We start from the raw sequence: 16,723 nt of genomic DNA, 5'->3' as shown, positions 1-16,723 counted from the left end.
CTGCTTTTCCACTGGCTGAAAGCCATCTTCACCAAAAATATACAGCGATCTTAAGTCCTACAGATATCATTTAACTCAACTTGGAAATTTCCTGGACTTAACTAATATATTATAACAATATTTAAACAAAGAAATTTTATAAATTACCTCTAAAAAGAAGACAGCCTGACCAGTAATAGATATAAGCAACAAAATATTAGAGTCATTAATGTGGATCTGCCTTTTAGTATCAGGAAAAAGTGACGAACATCCTGGAAGTACGTACACGAGGCAGTTATACTTTATTGAAGCGGCATGCATGTTACGATATTTATGCAGCCCTCTAACTGTACCTGTTGTCTTGGAAGACGGAAGTGTCCACACATTAAGTAGATATAGACATCACTTGCCTACCGAGTATTCCGAAGTAAACATCATGGTTCACGTTCACGGTGATCTGCTTATTGGACTCAAATTATGGCACGTAAAGCATCCCCGGAATGTGACAGAACCAACTTTGGCCTGAACTACATCCTCCACAGGTAAAACGTCTCACTGGGGCGTCGGTGCGTTCCACGCCTTGCATTTATTAAAAAGAGGAAAAATTAGAGCTCCTTGCACCATATTACACGATTCTAGCCATCTACTGTCAAGTACTCGTATATATGTTGTTTGGTGGCTCGAGTATGTGCAACCTTACGTGTCCCTATGAAGTCCCCAATTCCAAACATCCTTTACACGGAGTCAACTCCACAGTGTTCGTTCGGAAACTGTTTGACACGGGTTGGCATTCATTGGTATCACCAATTCCTGTGGGGTCTGAAACCCACTGCCACTGGAAGACTTGAATGTGATTTGCAGAGCATCCATGTAGATGTAGATGTAGATCCGATCCTCACCCTTCTCAATCAATGGTCGGTTCATTTGGCCCAGACGAAGCAATACAGTACATGTAAACACAGTCCGTACCATTATGGAGCCACCACCAGCTTGCACAGTATCTTCTTGATAACTTGGGTCCATGGTCTCGTGGGGTCTGCGCCACATTTGAACCTTACTACCAGCTCTTAACAAATGAAATCGAGACTCACTTGACCAGGCCACGGATTTCAGCCGTCTAGGGCCCAACCGATATGGTCGCGAGCCCGTGAGAGGCGCTGCAGGCGATGTCGTACTGTTAGCAAAGGCACTCGCGTCGGTCGTCTGCTACCGTAGCCCATTAACGCCAAATTTCGCAGCACTGTCGTAACAGGTACGTTCGTTGTACGTCTCACGTTGAGTTCCATGGTTAATTCACGTACTGTTCCTAGTCTGTTAGCTATGACAACTCTACATAAATGCCACTGCTCTCGATCGTCAAGTGAAGACCATCGGCTACTGTACTATTCGTGACGAGAGGTATGCCTGAAATTTGGAATTCTAGGCTTACTCTTGACACTGTGAAATTCGGAGTACTGAATTACATAACGATTTCCGAAACGGGATGTGCCATGCGTCTAGTTCCAACTACCATGTCGCATTCAGAGTCTGTTTACTCCCGTCGTGCAGCCAGAATCACATCGGAAACCTTTTCACATTAATTACCTGACAAGGGAACCTCCCCATCGCACCCCCCTCAGATTTAATTATAATTTGGTGTTGTGTCTTGGCAAGACAGCCAAGTCACTATGAGGTGAAGCCGAAAGGCACGCGTTAAAAGTCACGCAGGCTGGCGTGAGATCTGGAAAATGACAAGGTCTTTATTGTAGCAAAAATAGTACGTAGCTTCTGCAATACTTAACTTTAATCCATAATTGGTGAACATCTGTCTGACGGTACATGCATCACAAGATAAATAGCAAATGATAATGGCGCCTTGCTAGGTCGTAGCAAATGACGTAGCTGAAGGCTATGCTAACTATCGTCTCGGCAAATGAGAGCGTAATTTGTCAGTGAACCATCGCTAGCAAAGTCGGCTGTACAACTGGGGCGAGTGCTAGGAAGTCTCTCTAGACCTGCCGTGTGGCGGCGCTCGGTCTGCAATCACTGACAGTAGCGACACGCGGGTCCGACGTATACTAACGGACCGCGGCCGATTTAAAGGCTACTACCTAGCAAGTGTGGTGTCTGGCGGTGACACCACAGTTGGCACAGTGGATAGGCCTTGAAAAACTGAACACAGATCAATCGAGAACACAGGAAGAAGTTGTGTGGAACTACGAAAAAAATAAGCAAAATATACAAACTGAGTAGTCCACGTGCAAGATAGGCAACATCAAGCATACCGTGAACCCTGGAGCGCCGTGGTCCCGTGGTTAGCGTGAGCAGCTGCGGTATGAGAGACCCTTGGTTCAAGTCGTCCCTCAAGTGAAAATTTTGCTTTCTTTATTTTGGGAAAGTTACGATCTGTGCGTTCATTCCTTGACGTCTCTGTTCACTGTAATTAGTTTAGTGTCTGTCTTTTGCAACCGCACCGCAAAACCGTGCTATTAGTAGACGAAAGGACGTGCCTTTCCAATGGGAACCGAAAACATTTGATCGCAAGGTCATAGGTCAACCGATTCCTCCACAGTAAAAGACGTCTGATATATTCTATACCTCACTGGTGACGGCATGTGCGTCGCATGACAGGAATATATTGTCGACCCTCTTAACTTGTACAATTGGCGAATGGGTAAAAAGATTCTTCTACCTTGTCCGATTTAGGTTTTCTCGTGGATGTGATAATCACTCCCAAAAAAGTGATGAAAACATAAGAGTTTCTCACATAAACTGCAACAAATGAATGCAACAGTTTCACAGTCGCACAGTTTTCCCCGTGCTCTATCAAAACATTTGTTTTTTAACGTTTTCAAATTTTTCCGTGTCTAGACCGTCAAATCCTCCATATGTCCAAGCAAATCTGAACATGTCCCGCAATTTTGGAGAGCGAAGTTGATTATGTGTGAGTGCCTGAACTTTGATAATTGTCTGAAAATAAAAAATTAAAATTTTCACTCGAGGGAAGACTTGAACCACGGACCTCTCTTTTCGCAGCTGCTCACGCTACCCACGGGCCCACGGCGCTCTTGAGCTCACATTATCCTTGATGTTGCCTATCTTGCGCGTGGACTACTCAGTTTGTATATTTTGCTTATTTTTTTCATAGTTCCACACAACTTCTTCCTGTTTTCTCGATTGATCTGTGTTCAGTTTTTCAAGGCCTATCCACTGTGCCAACTTATAACTAAATATGAGGGGGGTGCGATCGGGAGGTTCCCTTGTGAGTACAAATAACCGCTCCGCCAATATACTGCCCTTTTATACCTTGTGTACGCGATACTAACGCTATCTGTAAATGTGCATATCGCTATCCAAGGACATTTATCATCTCAGTGGATATGGCTGCACATAAACTCCTGGAAATTGAAATAAGAACACCGTGAATTCATTGTCCCAGGAAGGGGAAACTTTATTGACACATTCCTGGGGTCAGATACATCACATGATCACACTGACAGAACCACAGGCACATAGACACAGGCAACAGAGCATGCACAATGTCGGCACTAGTACAGTGTATATCCACCTTTCGCAGCAATGCAGGCTGCTATTCTCCCATGGAGACGATCGTAGAGATGCTGGATGTAGTCCTGTGGAACGGCTTGCCATGCCATTTCCACCTGGCGCCTCAGTTGGACCAGCGTTCGTGCTGGACGTGCAGACCGCGTGAGACGACGCTTCATCCAGTCCCAAACATGCTCAATTGGGGACAGATCCGGAGATCTTGCTGGCCAGGGTAGTTGACTTACACCTTCTAGAGCACGTTGGGTGGCACGGGATACATGCGGACGTGCATTGTCCTGTTGGAACAGCAAGTTCCCTTGCCGGTCTAGGAATGGTAGAACGATGGGTTCGATGACGTTTTGGATGTACCGTGCACTATTCAGTGTCCCCTCGACGATCACCAGTGGTGTACGGCCAGTGTAGGAGATCGCTCCCCACACCATGAAGCCGGGTGTTGGCCTTGTGTGCCTCGGTCGTATGCAGTCCTGATTGTGGCGCTCACCTGCACGGCGCCAAACACGCATACGACCATCATTGGCACCAAGGCAGAAGCGACTCTCATCGGTGAAGACGACACGTCTCCATTCGTCCCTCCATTCACGCCTGTCGCGACACCACTGGAGGCGGGCTGCACGATGTTGAGGCGTGAGCGGAAGACGGCCTAACGGTGTGCGGGACCGTAGCCCAGCTTCATGGAGACGGTTGCGAATGGTCCTCGCTGATACACCAGGAGCAACAGTGTCCCTAATTTGCTGGGAAGTGGCGGTGCGGTCCCCTACGGCACTGCGTAGGATCCTACGGTCTTGGCGTGCATCCGTGCGTCGCTGCGGTCCGGTCCCAGGTCGACGGGCACGTGCACCTTCCGCCGACCACTGGCGACAACATCGATGTACTGTGGAGACCTCACGCCCCACGTGTTGAGCAATTCGGCGGTACGTCCACCCGGCCTCCCGCATGCCCACTATACGCCCTCGCTCAAAGTCCGTCAACTGCACATACGGTTCACGTCCACGCTGTCGCGGCATGCTACCAGTGTTAAAGACTGCGATGGAGCTCCGTATGCCACGGCAAACTGGTTGACACTGACGGCGGCGGTGCACAAATGCTGCGTAGCTAGTGCCATTCGACGGCCAACACCGCGGTTCCTGGTGTGTCCGCTGTGCCGTGCGTGTAATCATTGCTTGTACAGCCCTCTCGCAGTGTCCGGAGCAAGTATGGTGGGTCTGACACACCGGTGTCAATGTGTTCTTTTTTCCATTTCCAGGAGTGTATATACAGTTTTCAGTAACTATGATTTAATTTAGGAACATAATCAAATAAAGGTTCAAATGGCTCTAAGCACTATGGGACTTAACACCTGAGGTCATCAGTCCCCTAGGTGGTGGTGGTTATTGTTTAACGTCCCGTCGACAACGAGGTCATTAGAGACGGAGCGCAAGCTTGGGTTAGGGAAGGATTGGGAAGGAAATCGGCCATGCCCTTTCAAAGGAACCATCTCGGCATTCGCCTGAAACGATTTAGGGAAATCACGGAAAACCTAAATCAGGATGGCCGGAGACGGGATTGAACCGTCGTCCTCCCGAATGCGAGTCCAGTGTGATAACCACTGCACCACCTCGCTCCGTATCATCAGTCCCCTAGACTTAGAACTAGTTAAACCTAACTAACCTAAGAACATCACAAACATCCATGCCCGAGGCAGGATTCGAACCTGCCACGTGGTTCCAGACTGAAGCGCCTAGAACCGCTCGGCCACCTCGGCCGGCCATTATCAAAACATTTAGGTTTTCGTTCAGCGCTCTTTGAATCGCGAAGAAGTAATGCGTAAGGAAATTTTAATTGTTCCAAGCATATGTTATGTATTTCATAATACGAACGTATTTTGTTCAGTATGAAATGCATCTATAAAACTTTGCTTTTCTTAATATATTAATTCGGTTGAAGTTTTAAAAATATAGGTGACCGTTAGTGGCGAAGAATATACTCACATTACTGAATACACTTCATAGTTCTGAAATAATGAAGTGTTTTGAGTTCAGGCGTAAGTAATTTAGAAATCGTAGATCTTTTTCGTCGCGAATGCTATCAGTGTAGTTAAACCAAACCACTATCATATTCTGAAAATATATTTACGTAGCCAGCAATCTTTCTAAAATACTTTTTATATTTTACAAGTTCTGTATATAAATGTAGCCGGTGACGCAGACGCTTATCATGCGACATAGTTGATTAATTGGAAGTAGCTTAACGTGTAACAAGATATGGCCGAATCACTGCTTTTATTGGCTTATATTTCTTTCCCCGCAACACAGCAAGCAATTCGTCACTGGTGATAGGCTACTTTTGAGTGTTTAAGGAAATAGGTAATCTTATTTGAGTCTTAAATAAAACTTCAATATAATTTCTCATATTTATCGTGTGCTGCGTAGTGGCTGGACGTTATTGTTATTTGTATTTGCATATATGTACAGGCTCAGAATCGCCTCCTAGTCGGCCGAAAGAGAAGCGGCGTCCGCCTTCTGACGTACTTTGTGGCCACACGGTGGCGGCGAGCAGATAAGTGGCTCGGGATGGTCTGTGTGTAATGTCGGCCCAGGGGCAAGGAATACCATCACAGCGGCTGCCGGCGGAGGAGGGCGCCCTAAATTCAGTGATTTCGATTCTAATGCATTCGTGTAAAATAAACATGAGACGGCGGGATGAGCGATGACGTGCGGCGGCCGCTCTTTATACTATCGGCGGAGTCAGAGGGCGGGCCGGTTATGGCTGGGAAAAGAGAAAAAAAATGGGCCGTAGGTAGAGTGTGTGAGATGGGTGGTTGAGTGGGGGGGGGGGGGGGGAGAGGGGCGGATGCAATGCCGATCAGTGCCTGCCACAGGGATACACCACTGCTCTTGCCGGCCGCCATCTGCGCGTGTAACTGCATCCCGACATACACACTAAGCGAAGGGATCACTGTTTTACACTATTCAGATACCGACGACGCCACAAAAGATACCTCGAAGTTCGTACAGATAAAGTTTTAATTCACTCCTGTGTCATTAGTACTAATACATATTTTCACATACTAATGTCTGGCTTGTAATACTGAATATATCACGATGTACTGGGTGTAACACGAAGCAGTCAGTGCGGCTCTCTTAAAATTTTACTGAGCCTGTCATCAGACAAACACATCGTAGGAAAAGATACTTGGCGCGGCGGCCAAGGTGAGACAGTATAAAAGGAGTCTGCATTTTGATACCTTACATGCTGCGTATTCGTGAGAACGTCGACAGGCAATTCTCTGGCTCCAAGACCTACAGTCGCTTATCCGTCTGCTGCGGTAATACATTCTGGGTGCAAACAGTAAGTTGCTTCTTGTTTCGGGCGGGAAGGAGCGCCGGTCCCATGCACGAATCCGCCCGGCGGATTTGTGTCGAGGTCCGGTGAACCGGCCAGTCTGTGGATGGTTTTTAGGCGGTTTCCCATCTCCCTCGGCGAATGCGGGCTGGTTCCCCTTATTCCGCCTCAGTTACACTATGTCGGCGATTGCTGCGCAAACAAGCTCTCCACGTACGCGTACACCACCATTACTCTATCACGCAAACAAAGGGGTTACACTCGTTTGGTGTGAGACGTTCGCTGGGGGGGGGGGGGGGGGGCACCGGGGGCCGAACCGCACACAATAACCCTGGGTTCGGTGTGTGGTGGCGGAAGGGTGAAGTGGACTGCGGTAGTCGTCGTGGGGTTGTGGACCACTGCGGCTGCGGCGGGTACGGAGCCTCTCCGTCGTTTCTAGGTCCTCGGTTAACATACAATACAATACAAGCAGCTTCTTGACAACTGGTGCAAGGTTTGGCTGGACTCATTCAATGGGGAAGGTTGGCAACAGGGTTTATTCACAAGGCCCAGTGGCCGGAAAAGATTCTCTAGCTTCCCGGCTTGCTGCCGTGACGTCAGCGTACCAATTTTATCTCTTACTATATCGTAGATGCTTATCTTGTTATAGCGAATTGGACATATTCCACCATTTTCTTTTTGGATTACGCTGAGATGCTTGCCCGTTAGCGCGATTGCGCTCTGTTTAGTTTGTTGAAAGTTATGTGGTTCCCCTAGTTGCAGAGCATTACATTTCTCCGCGATAAATATCACAGTCAAGGTTAGAGGCCTTTGTTGGCAAATGCAACTTTTTAGTACACGTGGGATAAATATTCAATTTAACTGACAAGGGAACATTCCTAGTGGTCAATAAATAATCTTGATGTCACACGGCGAGTGTGTAGAGAGAGCACAATAATGCAATGTGATTTTTTTTGTTTGTACTTTGCTTTACTTTTAATGGGTAAAACACTTCCCGAAAGGTAATTTGGCACATTCGGTTTGGAGGGAATACCTTTAAAACGATGATATATGTAGAAGTTTCATATGTAATTAAAGTTTCTGAAGACTGTATAATCGAGTTTTCAAATAATTTAAAATTTTGCAGAGCATCCCACCACCATTAATTGCGCCTGAAAATGAAAACTTTTATTACAACATAAATTAAAGAAGCTTTCAAGCTACATACATCCCCCTGTAAAAAAGCTGGTTCCTGAAGCACCATTCTCGTTTCAAAATGGTTTAAATGGCACTGAGCACTATGGGACTTAACATCTGAGGTCATCAGTCCCCTAGAACTGAGAACTACTTAAACCTAACTAACGTAAGGACATCACGCACATCCATGCCCGAGGCAGGGTTCGAACCAGCGACCGTAAGCGGTCGCGCGGAGCCAGGCTGAAGCGCTGGGCGCCAACAGCCGGCACCATTTTCGGGAAACAAGCTGTACACGACATGTAGGGTGAGTATTTTCAACATAACTATCTCAAATATCTGAACGTTCGTTATTAGTCTAATTATTTATTTCGCTTATATTTGTTTTACGTTTTAAATTGTTATTTAACGTTCCACTTTCATTTTTGTTTCTTTCTTTTGTTTTTCGTTGGAGTTTTCCATTTCACATACGTGTATATTGATAGTTAAAAATAATAAGTAACTCATTTTCCTGATGCACAATCGTTACAATAATGATAATCTATAAATGCATGCTTAAAACGTAATGTTTATTACACCATACGCGCAAGATGAACGAAATTTCTTCTCACAATACGCACGACAGAGGGACAATATAGGGCAAAATTCAGCAGGATTGCAATGTTTTGCAGATGGCTCTCTGAATATCCAGATCTGTACGACACGTAGATCCGGAGATATGATGTCATAAAGACTAAGGTAAGTGAAAAACTGCCGCATCATGCAAGATGTTTAAATTTATTACCTCGTCGCTACTAACTCTATTCGCAATAGTTTTCTCAAACAGTATCCCATTCTGCCGCTGAATGTACCTAGAGAAATATATCATTGTATAAAACGTAGCTCAGGAGATACTACGTCATGAACATTAAATTGCGTGAAAATGAAACTCCATGGCGAAATTCGCTAGAGGTTCACTTGAAATACATGTACAAATACGTATGAAACATGTCAAATATATCTGATACGTGCCTGCGCGAGAAAAACCATGGGTAAAAAGCTCATCCTAAGCTGCAGGGGAGATTTCAACCAAATTTGGTACGCGTATTAATTACGATCTGGAAAGAAATACTGCGAAAGGTAAGCAGCGCCAACGTCATATTAGGGTGGGAGAGATAACATGGAGAAACAAGGATGAGGTGAAGATTGATAGCGGCGGGTAAGGAGGTGATGGACAGAGGTATGGGGAGGAGGAGATGAAAAGAGAGAGGGGGAGGGCATATAGACAGAGAAAGGGGCGAGGAGGAGATGAACAGGGAAAAAAAGAGACGGACAGAGACAGGATGAGGAAGCGAGACGCAGGGAGATGAACACAGAGAAAGGGAGGAGCAGATGGGCTGAGAAAGAGAAGAGGAGTAGATAAACAGGGAGCAGTGGGACTAGGAGGTAGGCAGGGAAAGGGGGGGAGGGGGGTGAGAGAGGGAGACGGACAGGGAGAGGGTGAAGGATATGACGCAGAGCGAGAGGGGAGGTGAATGTGGGCTAACAGGACATAGAAATAAATACAGACCCCTGCATCGCCGGGTACTCGGCTATATTGCTCAAAATTTGTCACAATATCACTTGTGCTCTTTTTATTTATTGGCTCACTGGTTAAATCTGGCTATGGCCAAGTGGTTTCATAGCTGTGGTATAGTGCCTCAACTTGGTTGCACTGCTACGTCCCTATTTCTTACAAACATTTTTAGTCTGATGATAGGCCCACTAGTGTGTTAAGGTAGGAACATTGATTACATCCTCTTCTAGCTGACTCTTCTGGGTCATTTCACCTAAACATTTAATTATCCTCACAAGTTTGATGTGTTCATAATCGCTACCAATCCAATGTAGCCCATGAGTCGCGTTTGTCATGTATTTTGTTTTTGCCGAAGATAATCTGTGTACGAAATCTCACAGGAAGAGGAACATTTATAACTGCTAGCTCAACTTTCTTACCTCCTATGTGTACGGTCTACGCAACTACGAGGCAACCAGCATATACTCCTTATAAATCGGGGTCCAATATGAAGTGATCATCGTTTTCTTCTTGACTCAATATCTTTTTCCATTTTCGGATGTCTCTTCCCGTAACACAGTTGGAAATAAATGGAGATGGTCCACAATCCAATATGACACGTCTATCTCGGTTTCTGAGATGTCGTTTAAGTCACATAAAATCTTATTTGGTACTATATGTTCACAGCATGTTAAACAGGACCCTATACTTCTGTAAAAGTCACATCGCGCTATTGCTAACATGTTGTGGACAAACTGATTTGTTCACTTTGCGTGTAACTCCGAATTCGTCCAGAGTTCAACAAACACTGCCACCAGCGAGTTTCATTAAACTGGAACGAGCTGTTGGTTGTTGTCACAGCTACTCCAGAGCGAAATTTTCCTACGCGTCCGATGGAAAATTCATTGCGCCCTTAGTGCGTCGCTCTGGCGTCGTTGTCAACACCGTGTGGACAGCAATGTAAACAAGTTTTGCATATCGACAGGCGCTTCAGCGAGCGCGTTACCGTGCCGCTGTCCCGGCCTACACGCTACACGCACAGCCGGCTTGCCACTGCCGCTGCCACAGCCGCGTCGACACTCAGAGTGGCCCGTTTGGGCCGGGGGAGAGGGGGGGCAGTTTCAGATGTCAGCAGACCCTAACCTGGGCACTTTGAGATAAGAGCACGACGGGCGAGTGTCGTCAGTTACAGTTTTATGAAAATAAACCCCTTACTGGTTAATTTTTTTTGGAGCATGGTTCATTCTCATGTAGACCTCACCAGAGCACGAAATAATTTGAATCACCTGAGTTATAATTTATACTGTGCGGTCACTATCAAGTAGAAGATGGAAATTTGAGGATATATACATATATACAGAACAGAAATGGGAAGAGACTCATAAACTTGGAAACTGTAGACGATTAGTCCGAAGTTCGTGATCTAGTGGCTAGCGTTGCTGCCTCTGGATCACGGGATCCCGGGTTCGCTTCCCGGCTGGGAGGAGGATTTCCTCTGCCCGGGGTCTGGGTGTTCGTGTTGTCCTCATCATTTCATCATCATCATCATCATCATCATCATCATCATTCGTTACAGTGGCTCGATTGGATTGCGTGAAAAACTGGACTGTGTAAAAATTGGAATTTGTACGAGCGCTGATGACGGCGCAGTTGATCGCCCTATAAACCAGACACCATCTGAAGACGATAAGGTAGTTCTAGCCAACACTATGATAGCACGGCAATCCTCTATGAAAGACGTATCAGGTAGTTACGAAACTGTGGGATTTAAGATCAATCTGTTCAAAACAAATACTATACTCAACAAATGGCTCTGAGCTCTATGGGACTTAACATCTATGGTCATCAGTCCCCTATACTCAACAACTGAGTAGCCCAGATGCAAAAGCCGCTATCAGTATGATAATCAAAACTGAGATAATCGCGAAAAACTCGCCCATTCAAACGGCTAAAGTTAAGGACTTCACTATTAAAAAAAAAAAAAAGTAAAAAGTAATTAATTATTTGGTATTAATCTGAAATGTGTGTTTATGTTTTATAAAATCGGCAGGTATGTCTTATACGTTAAAATCTTAAGTGAACTACTCACTTAGAGGTTTTTTCATCTGATTTATGCAATTAGCAGTTTTTGCAAACGTATCGATCCTATTATGAAACAAACATTCGATAGCAAAACCCGCTATGAGGTGACATGTCAGGAATGACAGAAGGATGGAATTTACTTATTTCGAATATAAACAGAATACGTTTTATTTCAAAGAGAAGTGTGAGAATTCTACAAAACTGGCACGTAAAAATACGAGGGTGACATTATTTTACCAGGAAAACTGACTAATTTAACTTCAAAAACAGAACAGAAGCGAATGTCCAACATTAGGTATTTTTTTTAAAAAAGCACACCATCGTGCGTTCGACATCACAAGATATTTTAGAAAATAAAATAAGCTTGAGATTACATCTTAGTATAAAATCGACAAAATTTCAGAAAACTATAAAACAGGTGGAAAGTTGCATCTAAGTTAAAACAGCAACAAATATTTTAGAAAATGAAACTGGATGAACATTGCTTTTAAGTCAAACGACCTCAACGCAAAATTTCAGAAAACTATAAAACTGGTGGAAAGTTGCATCTCAGTTAAAACAGCAACAAATATTTTAGAAAATGAAACTGGATGAACATTGCTTTTAAGTCAAACGACCTCAACACTGTCCATCAACTCAAAATTGCTTCCGGCTTCTTCCTCGTTCTGAGGGTGGGTAGCAGCAGGAGCGACTCTAGGAGTACCTTCCTGCACGTCTAACAGGTCGTTGTAGCATTCGAGTTTGTTGTTGTTCGCCAAGTTTTCACCAAAGTGGAACACCAAAAGCATTTTGACATCTCTGAATTGGGCTACTGCAAGTTCTACACCTGCTGTGGTTGGTGTTGGGCCGTTTCCTATGCCGAAATTTTTTCCCCTTTTCAGAATGCACTTCTCCTCTCCAGCTCAAAATTTTAGAAGGCCACTCCACGAACTTGACATACTTCTTGATTTTGCTTAACGTGACTAGAATTTTTTTTATTTTCGAATCTGTAAAGCCACTTAGCAGTCACTTTCACTAAGCCTTTGTGTGACATATGTTTGGAATGTATCTTGGCTGGCAAATCCAGAGGTAAAAAGCTCATCCTAAACTCGCTGGAAGGATATGAATCAAATTTGGTGCACGTATTAGCTGCAATCTGGAAAGAAATACTGTAGGAGTAAGAACCATCATCCTCTTACTGAGGTGAGCGTGATAACGTGAAGAGAGGAAAGGGAGAGGAAGGGGAGGGGAGATGGATAGACAGTGAGGAGGAAAGAGGAGATGGGCACCGATTCGGTGGTGAGCAGTATACGGAGTGAGAGAGTGGGGGGGTGGGAGGGAGGGGTCAGTGGACGGAGAGAAGGGAAGCGGAGGAGATGGACAAAGAGAGTGGAGAGGAGGAGATGAACAGAGAAAGGAAAGGAGCGAAGGAGAATATGGAGAGAGGAGACAAAGAGATGGACAGAGAGGGTGGTAGGAGTAGATGGACAGAGAGAGGGCGGGGGGTGGGTGCAGGAAGTGGATAGAGAGAGAGGGTGGTGAAGATGGACAGAGAGAGGGGGAAGGAGGTGATGGAAAGGAGGAAATTGACTAAAGAAAATTGGGATAAATACATATTCGGGCAAAGCCGGGTACGCAGCTAGTAAAGAAATACATAAATATATTCTCACGCGAGAAAACATTAGAGCGATACACCCCTTGAAAAAACACACTGCCCACTTTAAAGCTTTGTAGATGGTGCAGAACTGGTACAAGGCAATAATGTGGTTTTTCACCGCTGATATACAAGTAAGTCACGCAGTTAAGTGAAGTGTGTGCGCTAGACGGTTGAATGGGATCAACGCAGTAATATGGACTGACGTGGAGACGTGTGACATTGGCAGAGGGCGTGTACCGCGTTTGGACGTACCCACGACCACGCTATGCATAAAGTTGTCCAATTTATTGGGAAATCAGCGCGGATTGTCCAACGTGACTACAACGAATTGTGTACCACTCGCAGCCATATAACACGGCGTAAGAGCAGTGGACTTGAAAAGGTCGTAACCAAGAGATACAGGAAACGACTGTTGACTTTGTTACTGGCAACCGGTTTCAAATGCGACAGAAATTTGCGCAGTCTGCGAACACAAGTCCGTCTCAACCAGTTTCCGAGCTAACATTGTGATAGGAATTACATGATAGGGGACTGATGACCTCAGATGTAAAGTCCCATAGTGCTCAGAGCCATTTGAGCCAATTACATGCTAGGGACGTTTTCAATCTGGCACCTCGCAAAAGACTGCTACTTGAATCGGCATACGAAGCTCCGCGTCTCCAGTCGATCACACAAAACAGGTAGGCTGCAGCGCCAGAAAACTAGCGAAATGCAGGAACACATGCACAGGATCTACAGCGCATTGACGATTGGTGCAGGACCTGGCAGTTGGCACTGAACGTAGATAAATATAACTATATGTGACAAATCGCTGCAAACTACCGCAAAATACCCTGGGGTAACAACCCGAAGCCATCTAAAGTAGCGTTACCATATGAAATAAACTGTAGAAACAGAAGAAACAAGGCTGAGATTCATTGGGAGATTCTTAAGGAAATATAGTTGATCCACGAAAGAAGTGGCTTACAGAACACGCGTTCGATCGGTATTGAGATTGACATCTGGAATTTTTATTAAGTATTATTATTATTATTATTATTATTATTATTATTATTATGAAACATTATGAAACATTTTGGAAACATTCCCCAGGCTGTGACTACGTCATGTCCCCGCAATATCCTTTCTTCCAGGAGTGCTAGTTCTGCAGATTCGCAGAAGAGCTTCTGTGAAATTTGGAAGGTAGGAGAGGAGGTACTGGCAGAACTGAAGGTGTGAGGACGGGTTGCGAGTCGCGCTTGGGTAGTTCAGATGGTAGAACACTTGCCCGAGAAAGGTAAAGGTCCCGAGTTCGAGTCTCGGTTTGTCACACAGTTTTAATCTGCCAGGAAATTCCAGTAGCTGACCTGACTGTGGGCGTATATTGTATTCCGACGAGTAGCAATTTTGCATCATTCCAAATCACGCAAAGCGTCGAATGCATTCACGGACCGCTGAGGCGTTTAACGCGCAATGTGTGGGAGGATTTAGTTGCGACCAGAGGTGGTTCTGTGTCGTATTGACATGACGGTGTGTGTAAAGGGCAGTTTTGACAGCACTAGTGTGTTTCCTCTTTCGTATTCCAGTCCCATGACTCCGGCTGACTCAGTCAATTTACCGTGAACATTTCACCATTGTAGGCGACCAAGTGTTTCCCTTTCTTTTACAACTTCGTGTTGCGTAAGCCGTGGATACACTCGTCGTAAAAGATGATAATAGCCGTATTCACAGGGCTGCACGGATACGTTCCTGGTTTCAAGAACGTGGAGGCACGTTCTTGCACCAAGACTGGTTCCCAAAATCACCCGATCATAATCCGACAGAAAATATCTGCGACCTTTTAGAACAGGGTGCGAGACGTTAACAGTCAGGATTCTCGCAATCTGGTAGCTCTGCGCAATCAGATCAGAAATGTGCCGCATCAATTGGGTGTGGCATGTTATGTCACGTTAACCGGGGACCTAGAAACGACGGAGAGGCTCCGTCTCCGCCGCAGCCGCAGTGGTCCACAACCACTCGACGACTACCGCAGTCCACTTCACCCCTCCACCGCCCCACACCGAACCCAGGGTTATTGTGCGGTTCGGCCCCCGGCGGACCCCCCAGGGATCGTCTCACACCAGACGAGTGTAACCCCTATGTTTGCGTTGTAGAGTCATGGTGATGTACGCGTACGTGGAGAACTTGGATGTGGCATAACTGAAGAAAATTTTTGGGCTGTATTTCTCACATTATAGGGGCCATTATCGAGGCTACAAAGGATGATACATGATTTTATCATGATGTCTATTGTCGGTGATTTGAGTTTTCGACCGTTGTGATCATTTTGTCTTTTTTATTATTTAGAAACCATTTATAGCGCAGTAGCAGTTTCGTTGTCACTCCAACCTCACCCTTGAGAGGCGAGGAAATGAAAATAAAGGTAGAGGGAAAAAAGCCAACTTATATCTCGTCTCCAATACCCAAACAAGTGTGGACTTCTAGCGCTTTGGGCACCGAGAGACGTGGGGCAGTATTTAGCACACTGGACTCGCATTCGGGGACAGAGCAAGGTGGTGCAGTGGTTAGCAAAAATGGTTAAAATGGCTCTGAGCACTATGGGACTTAGCTTTTGGGGTCATTAGTCCTCTAGAACTCAGAACTACTTAAACCTAAGGACATCACACACATCCATGCCCGATGCAGGATTCGAACCTGCGACCGTAGCGGTCGTGCGGTTCCAGACTGTAGTGCCTAGAACCGCTCGGCCACACCGGCCGGCAGTGGTTAGCACACTGAGTTTGTGCACCGTCTCTAATGACCTCGATGATAATGGAACGTTAAGCTTAATCTTCCTTGCTTTGTTTGTATTTGGGAGGACGACAGTTCAAATTCGTGTCCGGTCATCTAAATTTAAGTTTTCCGCGGTTTTCTTAAATCAGTCAAGGCAAATGCAGGGTCGATTCCGCAAAATGGCACGGCCCATTTTCTTCCCCATCCTTGAATCGTGCCGAGCTTACGGTCTGTCTCCAATGGCATCGCTGTGGCTGCGCGTTAAATCATAATTTTCCTTTCTTTCATCTTTGTTACGGGGACTTTGATAACGTGAATTTTGGAGTATACTGAAACGGCTGATAAGAAATCTGATGTTGATTTCGTTGATGATAGGGGGCTAGACGTTCTGTCCCATCGACAGCTGCCCAGTCGCAAGATGTCTTCATACAGCTGCAGTCCCGAAACCTCACGGGACGCTGCCCTGCAGTTCGAAGGCGAAGATTACGCTGCAGAAGTTGTGTTCACAAGGATGACTAGCTGGCGTGTTACTCGGCCCACGCCAGCTACCAGCTCTCTCAGTGGGCGGAGCAACGCCACGCATTCTTCCTGTCCGGCATCAACAGCTGCTGGGATCCCAGACGCTGGCCAACACGGACGCCCGTCCATGAATAAACATACGTATTCGGGAAGGGCTGTGTCAGGACTGGAATAAGAGCGGA

The sequence above is a fragment of the Schistocerca serialis genome, chromosome 7 (assembly GCF_023864345.2).
Source record: "Schistocerca serialis cubense isolate TAMUIC-IGC-003099 chromosome 7, iqSchSeri2.2, whole genome shotgun sequence".
Lineage (NCBI taxonomy): Eukaryota > Metazoa > Arthropoda > Insecta > Orthoptera > Acrididae > Schistocerca > Schistocerca serialis.
This window is presented reverse-complemented; position numbering follows the sequence as displayed.